This window comes from Babylonia areolata, chromosome 15, assembly GCF_041734735.1.
Source record: "Babylonia areolata isolate BAREFJ2019XMU chromosome 15, ASM4173473v1, whole genome shotgun sequence".
Lineage (NCBI taxonomy): Eukaryota > Metazoa > Mollusca > Gastropoda > Neogastropoda > Buccinidae > Babylonia > Babylonia areolata.
Genome location: NC_134890.1, coordinates 6,521,730 through 6,536,785, shown reverse-complemented (window position 1 = coordinate 6,536,785; position 15,056 = coordinate 6,521,730). Strand labels below are relative to the sequence as shown.

Below are 15,056 nucleotides of genomic sequence, written 5' to 3'. Positions count from 1 at the left end.
TAACCAGATTCGAATTAAGTCCCCTAGCATTAATTACAGAGTACTTTCCCTTTTTTTACTATCTGCACCAAAACGTTTGCAAAATAAATAAAACTTCCATGCTTAGCAAAAGAAGTTCCTGTTTGAACAAAAAATGATAATAATTACTGCTCTTGTTGTTGTGTCAGAATATCAGATCAAAGTGCCAAGTTTAGAGAATAAAAAAATATATAAATATAACAGTAAATGCAGTTTGCGCATAATTTGGTGGGTTTTTTTGTTGGTGCCCATCCCAGAGGCGCAATATTGTTTTAAACAAGATGACTGAAAAGAACTGACTTTTTCCTATTTTTATGCTTAATTTGGTGTCAACTGACAAAGTATTTGCGGAGAAAACGTCAATGTTAAAGTTTACCACGAACACACACACACACACAGACTATCGAACACCAGTTAAAACATAGACTCACCTTGTTTACGAAAAAAAAGAAAAGAAAAAAAAAGAAAAGTAAATATATGCATATTCAGTTAATTTGCACTGTTTTCTCCGTGCATATTAGAAAACGATACAAATTTCGGCTTCTTTGAGTCGAACATCCAGCCTAAACACTATTACAGTAAAAACTTTAGTGTGATTATTTCTTAACTTTCGAGACTGTAATTCTTTTGTTGTGTATTAGGCATACACAAGTAGAGCAATCTTGCTACGAAAGTGCCAAGCAAGGGCGATAAATTTAGCAAGTGACCGAATTATCTTCACATTATCTGACAAAAAGAGATGGATGATGTCCCTTTCAACTGAAACACTTTCTTTAAAAACTTCACTTTTTTTTTTTTACTGATATCACTGTAGGCATTACACACAAAAAGAAAATTAATTTCGTCATCTGTCTGCGCCCCACACATAGGGCATAGGGATCGAATGGATGTGTCAATGGAGTACCATCTTTTACTGGCATTCAGCCCCAATACCCTGAGCCTGAACCGAGCAAGACGAAGTCTGTGCCATTTATTGTTTAGAACTGAAATATATTTCTCCGTCTCAAATATGCTCTTGAATGAAAGAAACCAGCTATATTTTCCCGAATCTTCTAAATGAGAATGCCAATCCTGTTTGTATGAAGAAATAAGTCTATAGAATTCAGACAAGAATATTTTCACATCACTAACTCCTTGACACATCCCGAAACCATGAACATTCAAAATGTTCTGCATATAGTATGCCCAGTTATGCTTTCCAGATTCAAGTTGATTTAACATCATGTTGTACGTTTGTCTGCATATTCTTTCAGATGGAAGCTGTGTTAGCCTAAGCCAGTATTTAATGCATTTAATCCAAGTTGTAATAAATAAAGGATAACGGCCAACTTCTTCATAAATCATTTTATTTGATGAATGCAGTGGTACTGAAAGAAATTTTTTTTTTATAGCATATGTGTGTACTTTTTCCATAACATAAACCCCATACTTCTGCCCCATATGACAACATTGGTACAACCTGTGAATCAGTTTTAAAAAAATGGAAAAGTCAATGCAGTTAGTTTCTTTAAGGATTTTATGATTTCTATTGTTCCTTTTTTCCCTTTTCTACAGGATTCTACCCATGTGCTATGAAGACTCAGCTTTGTGGTAAATAAAAGACCAAAATATTTGTAAGAGTTTGAAACGCTAATCTCATTGTTGCCATAAAACCATCTTTCATGTACTGAGAGATGTCCTCCTTTACGAAAAACCATGACATTTGTTTTGTCCAGATTTACAGAAAGATCCAATCTGTCAGCTTCCTCCTTTAAAGCATTTATTTGGTTTTGTAAGCCAACTACAGTGTCCAACAAAAGAATTATGTCATCAGCAAACAAAAGCAAAAATATCTCAACAACACCAGGAATCAGTTGAATACCATGTCTTCCCTTTTTGGCAACCTCCTTAGCAAGTTCATTTATGAACAAGAGAGGCAAGGCTTTCAAGACTCACTTGTGATACACTTAAAAAACTGTATTTGTTATTATAAAGCTTCGGTTTAAAAGAAAAAGAAAAAAAACACACACACACAAAAAAAAACCCTCCTAACGGCAGATTCGAACTCCACGTGTTCGGATGAGAAGAAACTGTCTTACCCATTACACTATCGTGGCTCCTTAACTGACGCTCAAAAATATAATATTTAAACATGCTTTTTTAAAGGGCGATAAATCGATTGCGGTATTCACAGTGAAAATGCTGTTTATATCATATTATTCTGGTGTATCTTGGGCATTCAAAAAATCTTTAAGGGCAATTAAAAATTCTTTTTAAGTCCGCGGTAAAGAAAACGTGGCTATCGCCGCAATCACACTGCAACATTTAGCCGTTTTCTCTGGATCTAGATAGATGTACAAATTTCAGTTAGTTACACCCCCTTGACACGGTCAATTCAATTTCTCTTTTATGTTCATTCTAGTTTTATAGTTTTAAAGTTGATATGCAAATTGAGTATTTTGTTAAACTAATAACACGTAGAGCCAAGTACTTCTAAACGTCTTATGAAGTGAAAAGGACTTCATTTTGAGAAAAGTCAAGACTGGAAATTTTTACGGTTCATCAGTTCAAGGGTATTAACTCACATGGTTTATTATTTTTAACTGTGAATTCAGACTGGATATTTTTATGGCAGCTTGGGGCCATAATCCATTGAGTGATGAGGCATTCACAAATCTTTCTCTGAATAAATATTTTAACGGTCTCCTTCTCCAACTTTCCATCACATGTTATCGTGTATTGTCGATTGAATATAGGATTGAATGGGCAGGTCAACAACTTGAAACAAAATGGCGTCGTTCGCGTTCGCGAAGAATATGAGCACGCGCTTTGAATGTGTATAAACATGTGTACGCAATTGATTTTTGCCCATGACCTTCAGGGCTCATCCAATAGATCTATAAGATCCACTCGTCGTATTGATTTTAGTATTTTCCGAAAAAGACCACTTCAGCGAACGAACATAGTGAAAGCCCTGTACACTGAGAGTAAAACACACAAGTTTTTTTTTATGTATTGAGTATAATTTCAAAATGTAATGTTTAAGATGAGAAAGATCAGTTTAAAGCAAATTAAGCCCCCTAGCATTAATTACAGATTAATTTCCCTTTTTTACTATCTGCACGAAAACGTTTGCAAAATAAATATAACTTCCATGCTTAGCAAAAGAAGTTCCTGTTTGAACAAAAAATGATAATAATGACTGCTCTTGTTGTTGTGTCAGAATATCAGATCAAAGTGCCAAGTTTAGAGAATAAAAAATATATAAATATACCAGTAAATGCAGTTTGCATATATTTTTTTTTTCTTTTTTTTTGGGCCCATCCCAGAGGTGCAATATTGTTTTAAACAAGATGACTGGAAAGAACTGAATTTTTCCTATTTTTATGCCTAATTTGGTGTCAACTGACAAAGTATTTGCGGAGAAAATGTCAATGTTAAAGTTTACCACGGACACACACACACACACACACACACACACACACACAACCGAACACCGGGTTAAAACATAGACTCACTTTGTTTACACAAGTGAGTCAAAAATGAAAACAGCAAACATCCTTGCTTCACTCCACGCGGACATTCAAACACTTCAGAATATACACATCTGTACCTCACACAAGCAAGCACTGAGTCATACACACTTCTAAATGCCATGTATAATTTATTTATGTATAAGGGTTTCATTCTTATCATCGTTTTGTTTCAGTTTGGTTTCTGTCATCCAATTTTTCAATTTTGTGACAGTCTCGGAGAGTTTGAATAAGATGTTCATATTTTGGAGGGGAATCAGAATGTTTAATCTGAGTATTATCATCATACATTTCATGAGGGATGGAATAAGTGTCAGTGAAAGGTGTAAGTGGAGTGGCGGAGAGTATGAAAAGCACTGGGCTCAGCATATAGCCTTTTCATCATCTGCTGTTCATATTATGAAACTCTTTGCCTTGCCATGTCCGCCACAGCCCCTCACTGTCTTCCTTTAAATCTAACTTCAAGACTTTCCTCTTCCAGCAGCATTTACTTTAGACCCTCTCTCATACATGAAAGTAGTTAGTTGATTGTGTATGTATATTTGTATCGCTGTATTGTGTGTGCGTCGAATGTACTGATGTAGTGTAGGTATATACGAACTTGTATGCGCATATATATATCTGTGTGTGTATGTGTGTGTGTGTGTGTGTGTGTACATATATATTGTGACAGAGTGATTTACGAATGCCTGTGGCCAGAGGAAGAACGGGGAATATTATTTGTACATTTCGAATACCTGTATGAATGTGAAAATATTTTGCACGTGGTAAGTGTGGGTGAATCGTGAGCTGTGCATGTTCATGTGTGTGTGTGTGTGTATATGTATGTGCTGTAATGTCAGTCTGAATGCATCGGAGCTCGGATGATGTGGTCTGTGTGCCTTGACTGTTCCGAACATCAGGTGGGAAAAAAAAAGTTTTTATTTTATTGTTTATTCGAAATGTAACTAATGACTGAATAGTTTGAGAATATAGTAGTTTTTGCTGTTAGTTTTGAAATGTTTGCTTTTTGATAAATTAATACTTTTTTGTGTATTTGTGTAATTTATAAGACGTTGTGACTCATGAATGAATATTGTATTGTTAATTGGAAAATTGTATGAATGCATGAGTGGTGTGAAAGGATAGCAAATATAATAAAACAAAATAAGGGAACAGTAAATGAAGGGGGAACATTGAGAATTAGCTGGATGCTCGTTCAGTGTGTCGGAAGGAATAATTTAAATGGAGTGTGCCGAGAGCTAAAAACTGGAAAAAGTGTTGTCAGGGCTCCATGTTGAGCGGCCACGGAGTGGAGGGACCTTGTGGAACTGGGATGTTCACTGAGGAGGTGCCCGTGTTTCCCACGAGTGAGTGGGGTGGACATTGACTTGACACTACTGTGAGTAGACTGACTGGCCGGCCTAGGACTGAGGCGATCCTGGATTAGATCAAGTTGTGCAAGAAAGAATTGACTTGACAGTCAAGACATTTGTTCCTGTTTTTTTTGTTTTTTTTTTGTTTTTTTTGGTTTTGTTTTGTTTTGTTTGGGTTTTTTTTTTAAATAATTTCTTTGGAGGTGAAAAGAGTGAATGGAAAAAAACATTTTTTTGTCTTAATAATTATATTTGGCTCAGGGGAAATTCCTTGTGTCTGTTTGTTTACTGAGAGAGTGAGAGACTGAAGACTGAACTTGCTAAGCATTTCTTCCCTTATCTCGTCTGTCTCCTCACCCACTTAGTAACACACACACACACACATATATATATATATATATATATATATATATGTGTGTGTGTGTGTGTGTGTGTGTGTGTGTGTGTGTGTGTGTGTGTGGATTGTAAAGCGCTTTGTGCGATGAGGAAAGCGCTGATAAATGTCCAGTTATTATTATTATTATAAATTGGGGAACGCCGAAATTAAGACTGAGTAGATTCAGAAGATCTATTTCTGTTTACAAGAACTATTTGCTCAGTTTCTGTCAGAGAGATAAGATCGAAACCAGTTGAGGGCGGTACGTGCTTGTAATTCCGAAAGTTCTATTCAAACGTGAAAGAAGAATATCGTGATCTATCGCATCGAAGGCTGGAGAAAGGTTCAAAAATAGAGGGACATCCAACAACAGCGGTCGAAAACAACAAAAGAAAAGAACCAGGAGTCATGCCCTGACTCTGGGTGCCTGGAATGTTCGCACCCTCTTAGAGACAGACCAGAAAGACGCACAGTGCTCATTGCTAGAATGCTTGATTGCTACCAGGTGGACATAGCAGCCCTGAGTGAAACCAGGTTTGCCTGTGAAACCCAGCTGGAGGAAGTTGGAGGGGGCTACACCTTCTACTGCACTGGGAAGCCAGATGGCACCCCAAGAACCTCAGGTGTGGGCTTTGCCATACGAACCAAACTTGCACGACAGCTTGACAGCCTTCCACGTGGGATAAACGACAGGCTGATGACCCTGCGTCTGAAGCTGTCCAAGGATCGCTTCGCCACAGTCATCAGCTGCTATGCCCCAACGATGACCAACCCTGTTGACATCAAAGAAGCTTTCTACGAGGAGCTCAGCTGCACCATTTAAGCGGTAGACTCAAAGGACAGGCTGATCATCCTTGGGGATTTCAATGCCCGCGCCGGCGTGGACTTCTCCTCGTGGCCAAAAGTCCTAGGACAGCACGGCACTGGCAAGTGCAACTCCAACGGACTGCTTTTGCTCTTGCTCTGTGCACAGCATGGACTGACCATCACCAACACCCTCTTCCAACAAACGGACAAGTACAAGAACACATGGATGCATCCCCGCTCCAAGCAATGGCACATGCTGGACTATGTGATTGTCCAGCAGAGGGACAGAGGTGATGTTTCCATTACACGCTGCATGAGAGGAGCAGTCTGTTGGTTGGACCATCGCCTGGTACGCAGCAAGATGAACATCAGACTTGCACGCAAGCTCCAACCAGCCAGGCAGAAACCCCCTAGGAAGCTCAACATCCACCGCCTCCCTATCACCAAGGACGTGCTGCAGCAGCAAATTCAAGTAGCTCTCCAAGAAATTCCTGCATCAACTGATGTAGAAGAGGTATGGAGCACCTTTAGAGATGCTGTGTACACAGCAGCAGCTGACACACTCGGCTTTGTACAGAGGAGCCACAAAGACTGGTTTGACGAGAACGACTCTGGAATCTCCAAGCTCCTGAACACACTGCATATATGGTATCAGGATCACATTTCCGATAAAGACTGCCAGAGGAAGGAGAACCAGTTTTTGCAAACCAAGAGACTCGTACAGAAGAGGCTGCGTGAGATGAACACCTGGTGGGATAGAAAGTCCGAAGATCTTCAGTCCGCTGCTGATGCTCACGACATGAAGACCTTACATGATGGTCTCCGAGCTGTGTATGGGCCGAGAGTCACAGGATCAACCCCTGTCGGAGCCTCGGACCAGACCACCCTCCTGACAGACAAGAAAGACATCCTTGTCTGCTGGGCAGAGCACTTCAACACCCTCCTCAAAAGGGACTCGTCCGTATCTGACGAGGCAATTGCAGCCCTCCCACAGCTACCAGTCAATGACTTGCTAGCTGCCCCTACCACCAAGGTCGAGACCCAGAAGGCCCTGAAGCTGACAACGTCAGGAAAAGCACCAGGAGCGGATGGAATCCAGGCTGACATCTACAAGTATGGAGGCGAGGTGCTGACAGACAAGCTGACCGCCCTGTTCCAGTCTATCTGGGAGAGAGGGGAGGTCCCCCAGGATTTCAAGGATGCTTCTATTGTCCACATTTACAAACGGAAGGGAGACAAAACATCCTGTGATAACCACCGTGGAATCTCTCTCCTCTGCATCGCCGGCAAGATCTTCACCCGCATCATACTGAACAGACTGCTGGACCATGTCTCCAAAACAGTCATCCCTGAAGCACAGTGCGGCTTCCGCTCAGGCAGGGGAACATGTGACATGGTGTTTGCTGTACGCCAGATGCAAGAGAAGTGCTGTGAGCAGAACGAGGAGCTCCATATGGTCTTTGTAGACCTGACTAAGGCCTTTGACACGGTGAACCGCCATGGTCTGTGGAAGATCCTCCTAAAGTTCGGCTGCCCAGAGAGCCTAATCCAGCTGATTGCGTCTTTCCATGATGGCATGCAGGCGAGAGTACAGGAAAATACTGATATGTCGGATCCGTTCCCTGCGGTAAATGGAGTGAAGCAGGGCTGCGTCTTGGCACCCACACTGTACTCCATTCTCTTCTCTTGCCATGCTGATTGACGCCTTCCAAGACTGTGACCAGGGCATCTACATTCAGTCTCGCACAGATGGCAAACTTTTCAACTTGTGGTGACTTCATGCCAGGTCCAGGATGTTTGAGGCACTGATGAGAGTTCCTCTTTGCTGATGACTGCGCGCTTGCTGCACACACCCATGCAGACATGCAGTTCATTATGGACAGGCTCTCAACCTCCAGCAGGTGCTTTGGACTCACCATCAGACTCAGCAAGACCGAGTCCATGTACCAACCGGCTTGCTCACAGAACGCCAGTGCCTCCCTCCACCTGCAATCAAGATCATTGACCCAGAGATCAAGTCAGTCGACAAGTTTTGCTACCTGGGCAGCACCCTATGCAGCAACGGAGCCCTTGATGCAGAAGTGACGCTGCGCATCGCCAAGGCCAGCTCCGCCTTTGGCAGACTCAACAACAGGCTGTGGAACAACAAAGGCATCAGGCTCAGCACCAGGATGAAAACCTACAGAGCTGTTGTGCTGACCACCTTGTTGTACTGCTGTGAAACATGGACGACGTATCGCCGTCACATTTAACAACTTGAGCAGTTTCACCAGAGATGCCTACTACGAAAGATCCTCGGCATAAAGTGGCAAGACAGGGTCTCCAACCTACAGGTCCTAGAGAGGAGCGGCCTGCCCAGCATCGAAAGCCTGCTAATCCAGTGCCAGCTACGCTGGACAGGACACGTTGTCCGCATGACAGATAGCAGGATCCCGAAGATGCTTTTGTATGGCCAGCTGAAGGAAGGGCACCGTGAACTTGGAAGACCCTGCAAGCACTTCAAGGACACCTTGAAGGCAAACCTCAAAGCCTACATAGACATCGCTTCCTGGGAAACTGATGCCCTTGACCGTTGTCGCTGGAGGATGCTGTGCTCTGGTGGCAAAAAGACGTTTGAAAACAAGAGAACACTGGCCATTAAGGAGAAGCCGCGTGAGCGAAGGAAGCAGGGCTCAACTTCTGGAGACGTTTTCCCTTGCAACACCTGTTGGAAGTGCTGCGCATCCAGAATCGGCCTCTTCTCCCATATGAGGACACACACAGACAGATAAAGCCTGCCTGCCTACTCATCCGTCGGACTGACGGGAGACTCCATCAGGAAAGACACCAGATGCTGAGAAGCGTGAAACATTGCACAAATTTCCTGACCGAGATTATTCTTTGTTCGTGGGCTGCAACTCCAACGTTCACTCGTATGTACACGAGTAGGCTTGTTTTACCCCGCCATGTAGGCAGCCATACTCCGTTTTCGGGGAGACTTCCTGGCATTGATTATTTACTTTCGCTTTTCCACAAAGCTGCGAACAAGGAGTGGATAAACCGGAAGTGACGACAAATAAGGCGACTGACAGAAAGTGAAAGGAGAAAGGAAAAAGTGTTGGGACTCAAAGAAACGAAAAACCTCTGCAGGTGATTCTACATGGCATGTTATATGGATGTTGAGTCCGTTGACGATTATTACTGGTAAGTCTCTTAACTAATCCAGATCAACTTCATCGTGAACACGTGCACAATAGTCTTCTGCATGCGAAAACACTGAACATCAGTTGACCAGACATTGCAAGAATCTAACGCTCTTTTAATCGCTCAATACAATGGCAAAGTCTGATATATTACAGGATATAAGATGTTATCAGCGAATTTGTTAGCCTTAGAGTATGCCAAATGAAATTTACCAAGTATCAACAAAAAGGCGATTTTGCAGTATTATATTTTAACCAAATTAATAACTCTGGTCTCGGTCTGTGCTTTGGCATATTTCAGACCATACCTTCATTGTCTGCAATGCAGAGGTCAACTTTTCAAAGTCCTTTCAGAAACCTAGGTGCACACTTTGATAACTCAATGCATATTTTGATTCAGCTCGGTCTTTTTTCTTCTTTTCTTCTGTGGCCTCAGTTGCATGCAGGTCATAGAGCACCTGCTTTGTGGGTGTGGGTGTGAAATTCATTCAAATTATTTTGGTGACTGGGCTTAAATGATATTTACATTTCCAAATGCAGTTCTGTTCTAACAGTTAATTTTGTGAAATATCGGTTGTAACTAATATTAAAAGGGTGCTCATTTTCACTTATCTCAAGTGGAAAATAAGTTGTGCTGTATCTTGACTTGATTGTCTATTGGTCTTGTGAATTTTGTCACAGTGCAAATGTCCTGGATTTCTCACTCAGCACATTACATACATACATACATATGTACACACATGAATATATATATATATATATATATATATATATATATATATCAGACTGTCTGCCCAAGCTTCCCTCCACAATTTTCTTTGTATTGTTTATATATATTTATCAGAAAACATTATTCAGGTAATAAGAATAAAGCCATTGAAGTGAAACCCATTTCTATTTAACCTTGAAAGACTATATTGTGAACAATTGTTTCACTGCATAATATATTTTTTTTATTAAAAAAAAAAGTGTCAAAAGCTTTTGAAATCAAGTTGATAAATATGGTGACATATAAGAATGTACAAGATGAATACATGTTGAAGAAAATCTGATAATTTCTCTTCTGAAACAATAAAGTAGTTCTGATTCAGATTCTGATTCTGATATACGATATTACTTTATTAGGGAAAAAAAAAGTACTGGTTCATGTACAATGGATCTGGTAACTCACTCTCTTTTTCAATCATTACAGTTCTTACATGCATTCATGAGCATGAGACATTTGAGTGAACTTCATGATGATAGTAATACTCATGATAATAGTAATAAACTAATACTGTGTGATAGATCTATTTATTTCCCAAACTTTTGAAAATTGGCTCTGCATTTTTGTTGTTGTTGTTGGTTTTTTTGGTTTTTTTTGGTTTTTTGTTTTGTTTTCTGGGTGTTGTTTCCTCATGAATTCATAAGTCTGTGTCCGTTTTCCTCTGTCAGGTTCTGAAACAAAAAGAAGTCTGAATAGAATATAGCAAGCAAAAAAATACATTTATTTATTCATTTATTATCACATATTTTAGACATGGACAGATAACACACTCTCATAGTGTGTTCTTAACCACCACCCTATCTAATCCATCTAACTCAAACACACACACACACACACACACACACACACACACACACACACACACACACACACACACACACACACACACACACACACTTTGTCTTAATTTGGCCTTACATACATGCCAACACCAAACTCCAACACCAAACGCACAAACACATACCAAGTGACTAACACTCACACACGCACATATCACTCATAGCCACTCAAATTATAAATATATAAGCAGTTAGCTTTATCTATTAGTATACTGCAAATGTATGGATGTTATAATTGATTATAGGTGTCATTACTGTCAGATTATAAGTGTGTTACTTTTTTTGTAATGGCCGATTATTTTCACTTTTCAGTTGACAGTATGATACAATTACTATTTACAAGGTAATTTCTTTGTACTACACTTTCTCTCCACAACCCCTGAGTATTTTCAATAGACTGATAGTGTGATACAATTATAGTTACACTAATGTAGTCGGTTGGGCAGGGTTCTCTCAACACATCAGTACAGGTTTTTTCAGGTCTTTACTGAGGATGGGGAATATATAGGGACATGGGTAAAGAGAACTGTACTCATACAAGGAGGGAATAAAGTAAATGAATACCCTGTGGACAAAACAACAAAGTCCTCGTAAGTAAGCGTACAGTAATGTCTAAGTTCATTCACTCACTCACTCCAAAAGGAAATTTTCTTCCTAGAATTACTTTTAAGTAACATACTTACCGTGACCCACTAGTGCAAACTCCGGCAGGGGTCTGATTCCTGTCCTGTGCAAACTGCTACCCGCCTATGTGGAGAAAACGAAAGTAGCTATGGCTGATAACCTCCTGAAGTAGGTTACCTCCCCTGTGCATCCCTGACTAGCGCCCTCTTTTTATGGCAATTTGCCGCAACCAGCGCAACGTGCAGGGAGACCAGAAAGCGGGGAGGAACGGGAGGGTCTTAAATGTGGGTCACGGTAAGTATGTGACCCCTCCTGGTTTTACTTTGAAATCTGTTCCTAGAGAGACTGGTGTAGGTGGTGGGCTTGCTGTTTTGTTTAGGGACAGTTTAGCTTGCAGCATACAAGTTTCTACTCAAGACCTTGATTTTAAGTCCTTTGAAGTGTGTGAAACTCAGCAGTGCTACGAGAACCAGCATATTACATTCCTCACAGTGCACAGACCACCACCAAACAAAAAGAACAAACTTTCCAACAAAATGTTTTTTGATGGATTTTGTGATTTGCTGGATTGTTTTATCTCATTTGATAACATTTTTATTGTTGGTGATTTTCATTTTCATTTTGATTCAACTTATGATGCAAATGTTGCTTCTCTTAAAAAATACTTGAAAACTATTGTTTACAACAGCTTGTTAAGGTTGCCACCCACCGTCATGGTCATACATTAGACTGGGTCATAACAAACAGTGAGAACAGTGTGACAGATCTTCTTGTTGTTGACAAACTCATCTCTGACCACTCTGTGATATCATTTAATCTTAAGCTCATAAAGCCTGTAAAGATAAAGAAAAATGTTTACTCACGCAATTACAGATCTTTAAATGTTAATCTTTTAAAAGCTGATGTTTCAGAAGTATTTGCCACCAGTCTGTACACCAGTGACATGATCACATTTTACAACACTTCCCTCCAGGAACTGCTTGATAAACATGCCCCTCTCACAATGCGTGTTGTGTTTGATTGTTTATGTGCACCCTGGATGTCTCTTGAAATCAAGATGGCAAAACAGCAGCGTCGCTCTGCTGAGCGAAAATGGCGAAAGTTTGGTCTGGAAATTTTCAAGCAGATATATGCTCACGCAATGTTGTAAACCAAATGATCCACGATGCGAAAAAGAAATATGTGTGCGACAGAATTACTGACGCTGATTCCTCCAGAGTTCTGTTTCACTTGGCCAATTAGATGATGGAAAAGGATGTCCGAACTGTTCTGCCTGGCAATATACCTTCTGAAAATCTAGCTGATAAATTTACTGATTATTTCACTACTAAAATAGAGATGATCAGAAGTAGCTTCGATTCTCCTACTGATTTTAGCGAATCTGATACTTTTAATGGAACACGGTTCACTACATTCCAGACAGTTACCGAGGAACAGGCAAAACTATAGACCAGTATCAAACCTCCCATTTCTGTCTAAAGTTTTAGAACATATTGTGCTTGGCCAGCTTATGAAACACCTTGAGATCCACAGTCTCCTGGAGCCATTTCAGTCAGCGTACAGAAAGGGACACAGCACAGAAACGGCCTTATTACATGTGGTCAGTGACCTGTTGCTAGCATGTGATGCAGGCAAGGTATCCATTCTGTCACTATGGACCTTTCTGCAGCATTTGACACGATAGACCATAGCATTATGGTCAGAAGGTTGTGTGCTGTGTTCGGACTCAGTGGTACTGTTCTGAAATGGTTTCATTCCTACTTAACAGGTCATACACACTCTGTCCTTGTAAATGGAAACCGGTCTGTTCCGTCTGAGCTCGGATATGGGGTACCACAAGGTTCCGTCCTGGGACCTGTACTCTTTACAATGTACACACAACGTCTAAGTTTGATCATCCAACAGTCTGTACCTCACTATCATCTGTTCGCTGACGAACTGCATGATTCTACTATTCCCTCTGAAATTCCATGTTTAGCTTCTACATTTAAAACATGGTATAGAAAATGTAGCAAAGTGGATGAAACAAACCGAACTAAAAATGAATGATGACAAAACAGAACTCATGTTGACTGGTAATAAGAATAACCTGAAGCAGATAAATACGTCTATCATTTGTTCTGGCATAAAAATTTCTTTTTCTAGTTCTATCTGCAATCTTGGTTTTTACCTCGATTCATCCCTCACGATGGAAACTCATGTGAACCACCTGTGTAAAGTTCTTTACTTTCAGCTGCGTAAGATTAGTAAAATCCGCCCCTTCCTGTCTGTTGATGCCACCAACAAACTTGATGTTGCATTCATTTTATCCCGCCTAGATTATTGTAATTCTCTCTTTGCTGGCCTTCCCAATGATAAACTCTACAAGCTCCAGAAAATACAGAATAGTGCAGCTCGACTCGTCCTTAAAAAGTCGAGGAGAGAGAGTGCTACTGCTCTCCTGTGGACACTTCATTGGTTGCCTGTTCAAGCCAGAATTGAATATAAAGTTGACCGCCTATGTTTTCAGTGCCTGAATTGTGATACCACACCCTCATATCTTTCTGAGCTTGTTAACCCGTACTTGCCAAACAGAACATCGAGATCTCTTGATTCCTCCCAGCTAACTGTTCCCCAATACTAACTGAACTCCTGTGGAAAGAGGTCATTTTCCGTCTTTGACCCAACAACTTGGAATTCTCTGCCTATTGCTCTCAGACAAACAACTCATCTATCTACCTTTAAAGTAAATCTTAAAACTTATCTCTTTAAAAAATACTTGTCATAACTCAAATAGTGCTGTTGTCACAGGCCCATGGCAATGTGAGTGTGTGTGATGGGGGAGTAGAGAAAATGGGAGATGGTAGATGGATGGTGGTGGTGTGGTTTGAAAGGGAGAATGACCCGATTTTTACCCCTTCTACCTTTTCTATCCAAAATTTTATTTTACAGTTTTTACAAAACCTGTGGCATGCAGATTACAATTATGTTCCTTTTTACATGTATGTATTTTAATTGAAAATCGCAATCATCTCAGCATTTAATCATGTGTGTGTTTGTACGTGGGTGTTAGTTGTAGTATTGATAGTATGTTACTTTGTGAGTTTTATGCATTGTGTTTTTTTTTATAATATTAATGATTGTGTTATGTTTCTACTACTTTTTATATGCTTTCTTGTTTCACTTTAGGTACTGGATTGTAAAGCGCTTAGAGCTTGCTTATGCTTGTATTATAGCACTATATAAAAATAAAATATTATTATGATTATTCTGTTACTTAAAACGTAGTTTTAGGAAGAAAATTTCCTTTTAATTACACATACTTAACTATGACCCACTAGTGCAGAATGGCATGACAAGGTGGAGGGCTCATCTGTTCTATTGTCAGTGCGCTGCGATGGCCTGTTGTGTGACCACCACAGAGGCAGTGCCTCTTGAGCCATCATCTCTTAAGCGATAGATGTCTCTAAAGTAGAATTCAATGAAGGTAGCAGGGTTTTTCCAGCAAGGAGCCTCCTTGTCTTGTTGCCATGCTGAGTGGGCAAAGGCAAGGGAAGAGGACCATGCTGTGACTTTGTGAGCTCTGGCTGAGGGGGCA

The 15,056-nt window shown here is 40.4% G+C and overlaps 1 protein-coding gene across 2 annotated transcripts in view; it reads left to right on the top strand.

Moving 5' to 3' along the window:
* The first annotated feature begins 9,121 nt into the window (after positions 1-9,121).
* The window catches only part of LOC143290398 (protein SPO16 homolog), a 94,195-nt gene continuing 88,260 nt past the window's right edge, over positions 9,122-15,056 (top strand). For both annotated transcript variants that reach the window (XM_076599798.1, XM_076599800.1), the window contains exon 1: positions 9,122-9,251. The gene's annotated coding sequence lies outside the window, so the exon portion shown is untranslated. The remainder of the gene's footprint in view (positions 9,252-15,056) is intronic.